Source organism: Mastigoproctus giganteus, chromosome 5 (assembly GCF_048544385.1).
Source record: "Mastigoproctus giganteus isolate SK-2022 chromosome 5, ASM4854438v1, whole genome shotgun sequence".
NCBI classification, from domain to species: Eukaryota; Metazoa; Arthropoda; class Arachnida; order Uropygi; family Thelyphonidae; genus Mastigoproctus; species Mastigoproctus giganteus.
Window position 1 is genome coordinate 185,067,194 of NC_143579.1, and position 9,787 is coordinate 185,076,980.

General features: G+C 39.1%; 1 protein-coding gene across 1 annotated transcript in view; it reads right to left on the reverse strand.

Annotated features, from left to right (window-relative positions):
• The window catches only part of Nle (notchless protein homolog 1), a 71,546-nt gene extending 69,733 nt beyond the window's left edge, over positions 1–1,813 (reverse strand). Inside the window, exon 1 of the mRNA XM_090373581.1 lies at positions 1,722–1,813. The gene's annotated coding sequence lies outside the window, so the exon portion shown is untranslated. The remainder of the gene's footprint in view (positions 1–1,721) is intronic.
• Between the last annotated feature and the right edge of the window lie 7,974 nt (positions 1,814–9,787).

The following is a 9,787-nucleotide window of genomic DNA, read 5'->3' on the forward strand; positions in this document are numbered from 1 at the left end:
GATGAAATAAATAATACCCCAATCACAGTTTTGTCTAAAATTACACTGAGTGATAAAATACCAAAGAAATCACAAAGGCAACATGCCATTGGATTGCCACAACAAAATTTAAACAGCCTGGACACTGAAAATGTAGCTGCACAAGACAAAACAGTACTTGATCTTCATGCAGAAGATGACATAGAGACCAGATATTCACCTATTTGAACTTATGATGTAGAAGAGAGAGTACAGATTTTGGGCACTTTTTTACCCCAGAAAATTATCCTTAGAGAATATCATCACTTTCCACAATGCTAGCAGTGTATTATACACTGACTCCATGAGTGCAGTAGCTGCATTGATTGGACAATAAATTGGACAAAGAGCGTGTGCTACTGCACTCTCGCTCCTGACCACTCGGCTACGGAGCTTCTGCCAAATATCAGGTGAGCATCTGTGTTTCAATTCTGAAGAGATGAGTTACCTTAAATTCTAAGAAATATGACAAACATTTATTATTATTTAAATAAATATTCTGTTATATTTTAGAACAAGAACATAAGGTCAAGGGAGTTCACAAGAACACTATATTTCATATATAGTAGTCATGCAGACTTGAACCAAAGTCATTCAAAGTGGATGCATTTTTAAACCCATGTTCTTTCATGAAACTCTACTATAGAGGCCAGTTCCCTTGTTTGTTTTTGTTCAATATTTTGTAACCAAGTCATAATTAATAAAATATCATTATCAATTCTGTAAAAAAGCTGAACCTTAATTTTCAAATCTAAACAAATATGTATCTTGCAAACACCAACATTGAGTGTACTTGTTCCATTTATGATGCAGGGTTAAAAATTAGTAACATATATCAATAGTAACTTTCCTAAAAATTCTGGCAATATGTTTTGTAGTCTGTTTCATAATGATGGTACGTATCCAACTTCATCATCTATATATACAATGTGTAACAATATTTGAAGATTAAATTAAATGCATGAGGCATTGAATCTTCAAAATGTGTAACAATACAGTGATCCCCAACCAATATTTGCTGCAAATTACAATTCTAGAGTACACAGTAAGTGGCCGCCAAATCGGTACTATTTATGCTGCGATGCATAGCACTCTTCTGAATCTCTGCCAGGCGATATATATATATATATGAACCGTAAGTTCAAATAACGTTGATACCCCGGTCACCATTTCTGACAATAAGTGGTGGCTTAAATTTAGTTTACAGTACCCCTCGTGTTAAGCTATGTGACGAACAGAAGGTTGCGTCAAGGACGTGAATTGAGAAAAACAGTTGTAATTATAAGGAAAAAAAACACTTTAACACATAAGAGGGGTCATGTTTTTAATCGACTTTCATTTTTGTTTAGTGAAAAAAAGGTTGCTTCGGGTGAGATTCAAGCATAAACCGGTCGTTGGCCAAGACCAGGAGGCATCGTAAACTAGTTTTACCAAAGTGGTATTTAAACTGTACATCTACATTTCTGATTTTTAAAATCAGTTGTACAATTTTTATTATTATTATTTTTTTTTTTTTCTAAAATCGAGAGAATCATTGAGAAGAGCTGCGCAGGCCACTCACGGAACGCGTGCCACAGTTTGGCACCCCTAATATACAGTAATACTAATATATCAGGCAATTAAGTTCAATCGTGAAGCAAAAATGACATACATTACTAGTTCCACAATCGCTAACCTGTAAATCTTAAGGGATTAACTTATACCTGGTATTCACAATTTCTCTACTTCACTTGAATCATGCATATTTACAGACGTATAAATAATATCCACGTGCAATTCCCGTCAGCAGTGGCTTCGAAACTGTGGATAGTGGCGCCCCCTCAACTGATTCTTGTGCTGTAATAAATAAATAAAAATAAAAAAAAAACACTATATAGTACAGTAGTGCTATTTTGTTTTCTAGAAGAACCTAAGTTACGCGGTTGGAGACGGATTATTGCGTTTGTAATTAAATTAAATTAAATTAATATTTCAGGGAAGAATCCAGAGTGGTTTTCTATGGAAGAACATTATAACGCTTATAATTGAACTAACGTTCAGGAGCCGCCCTACGGTTAGTTCAGTTTAGCCTCAATTTAGTCACAGGGAAGGCCACTTTCCAGCACTCATCCACCCCATGAGGAGGCAGACTACAACTACTCATATACTGTCCTTAATGGACTAAATCTCGCACCCACAGGTAGTACTGAAAGACCTATACCAATGAAGCTAAAGTAATGAAAGGTACCAGCAAGGAAATCCCGTACTACCAGATACTCAACTGGACAGTATGAGCAAATTCCTTTACTTAAGCAGAAAAAAAATCTTTCCTCCCAGAAAATCTGGGGGTAAAAAAGAAGAGAGGTAAAAATCAGAAAAGATGAAAATTCAATCAGTTCAGATAAGGGGAGGAAAAAAAAAAAGAGTCCAGGAACACAATGGTGCAGATAGATGAGCTCAGACATCCAATGTCTGTGGCCAGGTATATGAAAATGTGGCGTATATCAGAAAAGTTCAAGTGAGATTCAAAATCAGGTAGCAGGTCCTATGCAGGAATTACCTAAGATGGATTTAAGAGTCAATATAATAGTGGAAGATCCAAGTTCAGGCAGAAAATGTCCTGTAAAATCCACAGAAGTATATTCAGATCCGAGTAAATAACCAAGTCAAGCAGAAGCAGACAAAATCCAGGAAACAATCAAATTCAGTTAAAAAAAAAAACAATTTCAGTTATATGCTCCAGTCGTAGTTCAGTAAAAGCCTAAGTTTAGTTGAGAGATCATATTGAAAATGTAGTTTCAAGTTGATTAAAAATTTTATGCAAGTTGTTCAGATCAGGTTCAGGAAAAATTCAAGTCCAGTTAAGGAGTGAATTTAAACTAGTGCAGATCAAGTGCAATAAGTATCTTCTAACATTTAAGAATCCAAAGGCATCATAAATAAGAGCAAAGACGATCTACATGCATTTAAATAATATTAAGATATATGCGAGAATTTGGAAGAATAGTTTTCTTTCTAGAAAAAAAAAAAAAGTTTTTCACAAAGCTTGAAACGCAGCAAAATTTTCCTGATTTTGAATTGTTTGATGTTCATTTTCATGAGATAAGTGTTCTTCTACAAGTATATGAAAAGTAAACATGTCACTACAAGAAAGGCAATGAACAGGAAGTGACCCAACTTTAATGGCGCTGCAACGATACACAGATCTGTGCCAGAAAGACAGTAAGGTTAGAAATTGAAAATTTTTTGGAGCTTTAGTTGTATTAAAATTAATATAAAGGATATAAATTTGTGATGGCCACTTTAGTGAAATTTTCCAACAATTCTTTCAACAAATGAAGTAACTCCATCTAGCATATTTTTAGACCCATGTTTAGGAGAAAGAAATTATTAAATGTAACAGTCTTTATATAATATGCAGACAACACATATATTCAAGACAGAATTGCTTTTTCTGGAGCCATAGCCATATCCAATGGTAAAAAGCAGCGGCCATTCAACAAATCCTAGCCTCGCATGCTGTGTCGATTCCCGCTTCACTCCGTCTACTAAAAGACCATTTTCACGTTTTCGGAACACTAGTACTGCATCGAAAACATCGCATCCCAGTATTGCAACATTATTAGTGGAGTGCTGCAGGGGAAAGGGACGCGTTTTGTCGGGAGCCCATTATTGTGTGTTATATTGCATCCATGAATGGTATACTGTGTTGTGCTGATGAAACTAAAACTGCTTCCATAACTTAATCCATTTCAAATTACCATTAAAATAAATATACAATTCAGAGGTCCCGAACAGTACTTGGCAGATTTTAATCTTCAGATAAACTCAGAAGTTCGCACCGGTTAGGTAATACACCGATGAGCCAAAACATTATAACCACCTACCTAATATGATGTTAGTCCTATCTAGGAAATAAACTCATACACCGACCATTGAGTAAAATTTTACTGTAACTAAAATTTTACAAATAGTATGAAAATAATATAAAATCAAAAACAAATTATTTACAATAAACTAAAAATTGTATATTGAGGAATACTAAAAAAAACTGTAATAAAAGATAGTTTACAATGAAATTAGCTAAATTATAAAATTAAAAGCGGTAAAAACCTGGAGCTTTCGAGAGCGTCAGCTCTCTTCAACAGTAATATGACTTCCTGCAACATCTCCTTAAATAGCAGGTTCACGGTACCTCCACACGTGGTATTTCTCCACGTGGTTCAATCGGCACATGGTCAGAACCGGAAGCGGAAATGTCTCGGGTACGTGGCAAAGAAAATCGTTCATCCGAATTTAATACAATTGTTTCAAAAATAGGATGAATACGCATGCCTCTATCTCTATTCATGGTATTCTTACTGGATGAACCAATCCGTAAACCCTCGAGCCATTTGCGCTCCCAGTATCCGTGTGCACGATCCAAAATAATAGCGTCCTCCGGGGAGATTTGATGCTGCTTCTCCAAAAAATGTTCGGCCACGGCAGACTTATTGTAATCAGCAGTTCTTATGGCATTTAAATGTTCCTCCAGACGATCCCTAAGCCGTCGTTTTGTTTCCCCCACATAACACTCCCCACAATCCGGGCATTCTATTCTATAAATAACTCCGCTACTGAGATCTTTTGGTATACGGTCTTTGACCTGAGACACAGCTGTGCACAGCCTCCGCCCAGGAAGCTGTACACAGCGTGTCTTATAACCCCGTAAAATTCTTGCCAGATGCTCAGTAAGGCCCGGATAGTAGGGGATGTATGTGGTGGCTACCGGGACAAACGACTCCCTACGCTCGGACACCCCTCTACTATATCTATCCAGGATCCTCTGGGGGTATCTGCACTTTCTAAGTTCTGCCGTGACACGATTAATTTCTTTCTCTTTATCCTCAGAAGTGGTCCAGTGTGATCTTACTCTGTCAAATAAAGCTTTTGCTACACTATTCTTGTATTGTCCAGCTTGTGCTGAATTATAGTGGGTGTATTGACCTCTACACATGAGTTTTTTTAAAAACTGACGTCTTAAGCCTAGAACCCACCCTAGAGACCAATACATCCAAAAACGACAGAGTACCGCCCGTTTCCACCTCTGAGGTGAATTGTATAAATTGGGAGAAGCTATTAAGCCAGCAAACGGCATCATTCTCCCTCCCCTTCTGGACCAGGGCAAAGGTATCATCAACGTATCTTCTCCAATTCCTGATAGTAAACGAACACCCACTAAAAACCCTACTTTCCAACTCCTCCATGGCCAAGATGGCCACGGTGGCACTAATGGGTGAACCCATGGCCGTACCGCGAACCTGATTATACATAGTTCCTTGAAATAACATGGTAGTGCTAGCTAGACATAATTCTACCCCGGTACAAATATCTTCCACACCGAGCAGTGATCTATTACCAAGTGAGGCATCCCTGGTCAATGCCATTTTTACACAGTATACTGCATGATTAATAGGAAAACATGTAAATAAAGATACAACATCAAAAGAAATCATGCTCTCATCATCATTTATAGTCAAATTCCCCACAAAATTCACAAACTCTCTACTGTCTTTAACAACATACTCGGACTGCCCCACTACGGGTGCAATTAATTTGGCCAAGTACCCTAATAGCGCACAGGAAGGACTCCCTATAAATGAAACTATAGGTCTCAAGGGTACTTCTGCCTTATGAATTTTTGGCAGTCCATAGAATCGCGGGAGTTGACTACCTGTAGTGTGTAATGACCAGTAACTCTCCTTGGAAATCTTCTCCGTGTTCAACCAGGATTGTACCAATTTATTGACTCGCCGTTCCAGACCCACCAATGGGTTCCTCTGGATCACCTTATAAGTGTTATTATCTTGCAGAAGTTCCAATGCCTTCTTATTATAATCTTCTGTATTTAGGACCACCGTTGCAGTTTTTTAGTATTCCGCAATATACAATTTTTAGTTTATTGTAAATAATTTGTTTTTGATTTTATATTATTTTCATACCATTTGTAAAATTTTAATTACAATAAAATTTTACTCAATGGTCGGTGTATGAGTTTATTTCCTAGATATGAGTTTTCCCGACCTCAGAGGCCTCTTTCAGGATATGATGTTAGTCCTCTACGTGCAGTCATAACAGCTCATAACCGGCGAGGCATGGACGCTACAAGATTTCTAAATGTGTCTTGTGGTATCTGGTACCAACACGAACCAGCAGATTCTTTAACTCCTGTAAGGTCTGTGGTTGAGACGCCGCAGATCGGAGTTGCTGTTCCAACACAAACCACAGATGCTCGATGGCATTGATGTCTGTGATGGGAATTTGGAGGCAAGATCAAATACCTGGAAATCTTCCTCGTGTGCTTCCCACCAGTCTTGAACAATCCGGGCGGTGTGGCATGGTGCATTATATTGCTGAAAGACGGCCCTGCCAGAGGGGAATACAGTTGCCACGAAAGAGTGTACCTGGTCAGCAATGATGTTTAGGTAGGTGGTAGATGTCAGAATGCCCAGCACATGGATGACCGGACCCTGGGTAACCCAGCAGAACATTACCCAGAGCATGACACCGCCACCACCAGCTTGCGTGCGTCCCATGGTGCATTGACGTGCCACTTGGTGCAACAGGAAACGTGATTCATCGGACCAGACGACATTCTTCCAAACACTCAAGGTCCAGTTACGATGCTCGCGTGCCCATTGTAGGTGCTCACTCGGAGCGGCCTGCGGCTACGCAGTCCCATTTTCAGCAGAGTTCGATGTACTGTGTGTTGTGACACATTACTCCCGTCACCAGCATTCCAATTACCAGCGAGTTGCGCCACAGTCGCCCGTCTGTTACTACGTACCATCCGGAAGAGCCTTCACTGACCTCGAGCATCGATAAGCCGTGGTCGTCTAATACCTCACCGGCGGTTCATGGGTTTTCCGTCCTCTGACCACTTTCGGTAGGTACTAACCACGGTTGACCGTGAGCAAAAAAAAAAAAAAAAAAAACAAATCATGATATTAGGGTCCCCATGTAAATGATTACATATACCCATATTTATTTTGTCTGTAAATTGCGTGTGTTCTCTGGTCAATTTGTCTGTTTGCTGGACGAAAAAAACCCAGTTTCTGGGGGGGAACCTTGCTATCTACGCCTGAGACCGACTAACTCAGCCACGGAGTGAAAAGAGCTCACTAAATTTCCTCGCGTCATCGACAAGATTCGAATCCGGGCGTTTTCCACCCGGTGTGGCGAGGACGGTGACGATACCACTGTGCTATCTGTGCAGAGTTGGTTGACCGTGATCACTCCACCAGCCGTGCCGTTTCGGGTATGCTCTGACTCAGTTGTCTGGCCCTTACAATTTGGCCTTTGTCAAACTCGCTTAAGTCCGCTGCCTTTCCCATGTGAAGAACAAGAGTAACATTGATTAACAGAGTTCAGTATTCTCCGTGGAACAGAGATTTGGACTTCAGCTGTACCTACCAACCTTAAGTATTACACCGCCGATTATTAGCTGTAGAAATGGACCAGCGTCTACTTCATCTTCTAATAATTACGATAACAAACAGAGCAAGATCTCGGAATGATAAAAATAGTCTTTAGTCGCAGAAAAAAGGATATTTTTTAAACCCAAACTACTTACCGGCCAGCTATTTATCTATTTGCTCTGACTCATTATAGGAACGAAACCCGATTACAATTTTTAGTGTGGGGTCATTTAGTGCAGTAGATGATAACACATCTACTACACATCCAACAAAGGGGCTGAGGCAAGGTTGTAGTTTATCATCTTTACTGTTTAATGTTGTCTTGGAATGAGCCTTGCAAGAATGGAAAAGCTGCTGTGGAATGGAAGTACCAATTTATGACAGATATTTATGGAATCTTAATTTTGCCGATGATCAGGTCATCATAGCACAAGAAGCATATGATTTGGAACACATGTTAAAAAAACTGCATTTTACATATAATCAATATCAATTTCACAAAAACAGAATTTACAAGCACTGCAGAGCATCTAGATGAATTGGAAGTCACACAATCTAAAACCTGTTGACTTTTTCAAATATCTTGGCTGTATTATAATAAGGACTGGGGAAAGAGGAAGTTAGCACACGAATTCACCAAAGAAGAAAGATTCTTTGTGCCCTCAATACTATCTGATGGAACAACAATATCTACTTTAGAACAAAAACTAAAATAAAATAAAACATATCGGACAGTCGTTAGTGGAATCGGTACTTTGCTACGGATGTGAGGTGTGGACACTGAAAGAGGGTGACAAAAAAGAAGCTTAGGGCCCTAGAGATAGATACCTTCGTCAAAGTGCTGGTCTCCAAGCTAGAGAGGGTTACGAATGAGGAAATTAGAAGGCAGATGAAGATTTTCAAGCAGATGAAGATATTATAGAACGAATTGAAAATAGAAGGCTGAGATGGTTTGGACATCTTCTACGCATGAATGAAGAGAGATGGCCTAAAATTTTATAGGAATGGATACCACAAGGGAAGAGAAAACGAGGACGGCCTAGAAAATCATACAAAGAGGGTGCAATATCAGCTATGAGAGAGAGAATTTGAAAATGCCCAAGTCCGGCGACTTTGGAAAATGGGAATGATCTGTCATATAAAGTCGAACAACGATAGATGGATGATAACGCACTTGACAAATCGTAATGCACATGGTTAATCTCATTGGGTATATTAGCTGTCATCAAATATAAGCGTATTCTATAATTTTTTTTTTTATATAGAATAGGCAAATTATTAGAAAACCGCATTAACCATTTGCGGGTTGGTAGATTGACCGTATTTAGCAGTCAGGGGCTTGAAATCCGGTCTACTCAAAGAGCGTGTGCTACTGCACTCCCGCTCCTGACCACTCCGCTTAATGACAGTAATGGCAGTATGCTACTGCAACAGGATCTAGATAATTTGGGCTGACGGGCTAAGAAGTGGCAACTGAACCTTGACAAATGCAAAGTACTGCATATGGGTAGAAGTAACCCCAGAGAAACGTACCAACTGTGTGGTACTATACTTAAGATGGTAGAAAATGTATAAATATAGTGCAAATGCATCAGGAATACATAGCTATATCTGAATAAATCAGATTATTAATAAAACGGCATCGTTTTAAGTTATATCTCATATTGTGAATACCTTCACAACGAGTTGCCATGATATTGCACTACTTCGAATAAGTAACGCTTCACCTAAGGAGAAGACTAATGTTACTTATTCTCAGATGGATACCACCACCCAGACGGCACCGTTTCAGGGCTATTTGGCCCTTCTTCGGTGGGTGGGTAGGTACCCGAGTGATGCAATGATGGCAAAACAGTTATGAAGTATAACTCCACAATATGAGAGATGCCTGATGGTGTATCATATATTTAGACTCAAGCGTTTAGGGCATAAGCCTCAAGCTATGAAGGAGTCTAGACTATGTATAAATATAGTGCAAATGCATCAGGAATACATAGCTATATGTATAGCTAGCGAATACATAGCGAAGAAGGGGCAAATAGCCCTGAAACGGTGCCGTCTGGGTGGTGGTATCCATCTGAGAATAAGTAACATTAGTCTTCTCCTTAGGTGAAGCGTTACTTATTCGAAGTAGTGCAATATCATGGCAACTCGTTGTGAAGGTATTCACAATATGAGATATAACTTAAAACGATGCCGTTTTATTAATAATCTGATTTATTCAGATATAGCTATGTATTCCTGATGCATTTGCACTATATTTATACATAGTCTAGACTCCTTCATAGCTTGAGGCTTATGCCCTAAACGCTTGATGGTAGAAAATGAAAAAG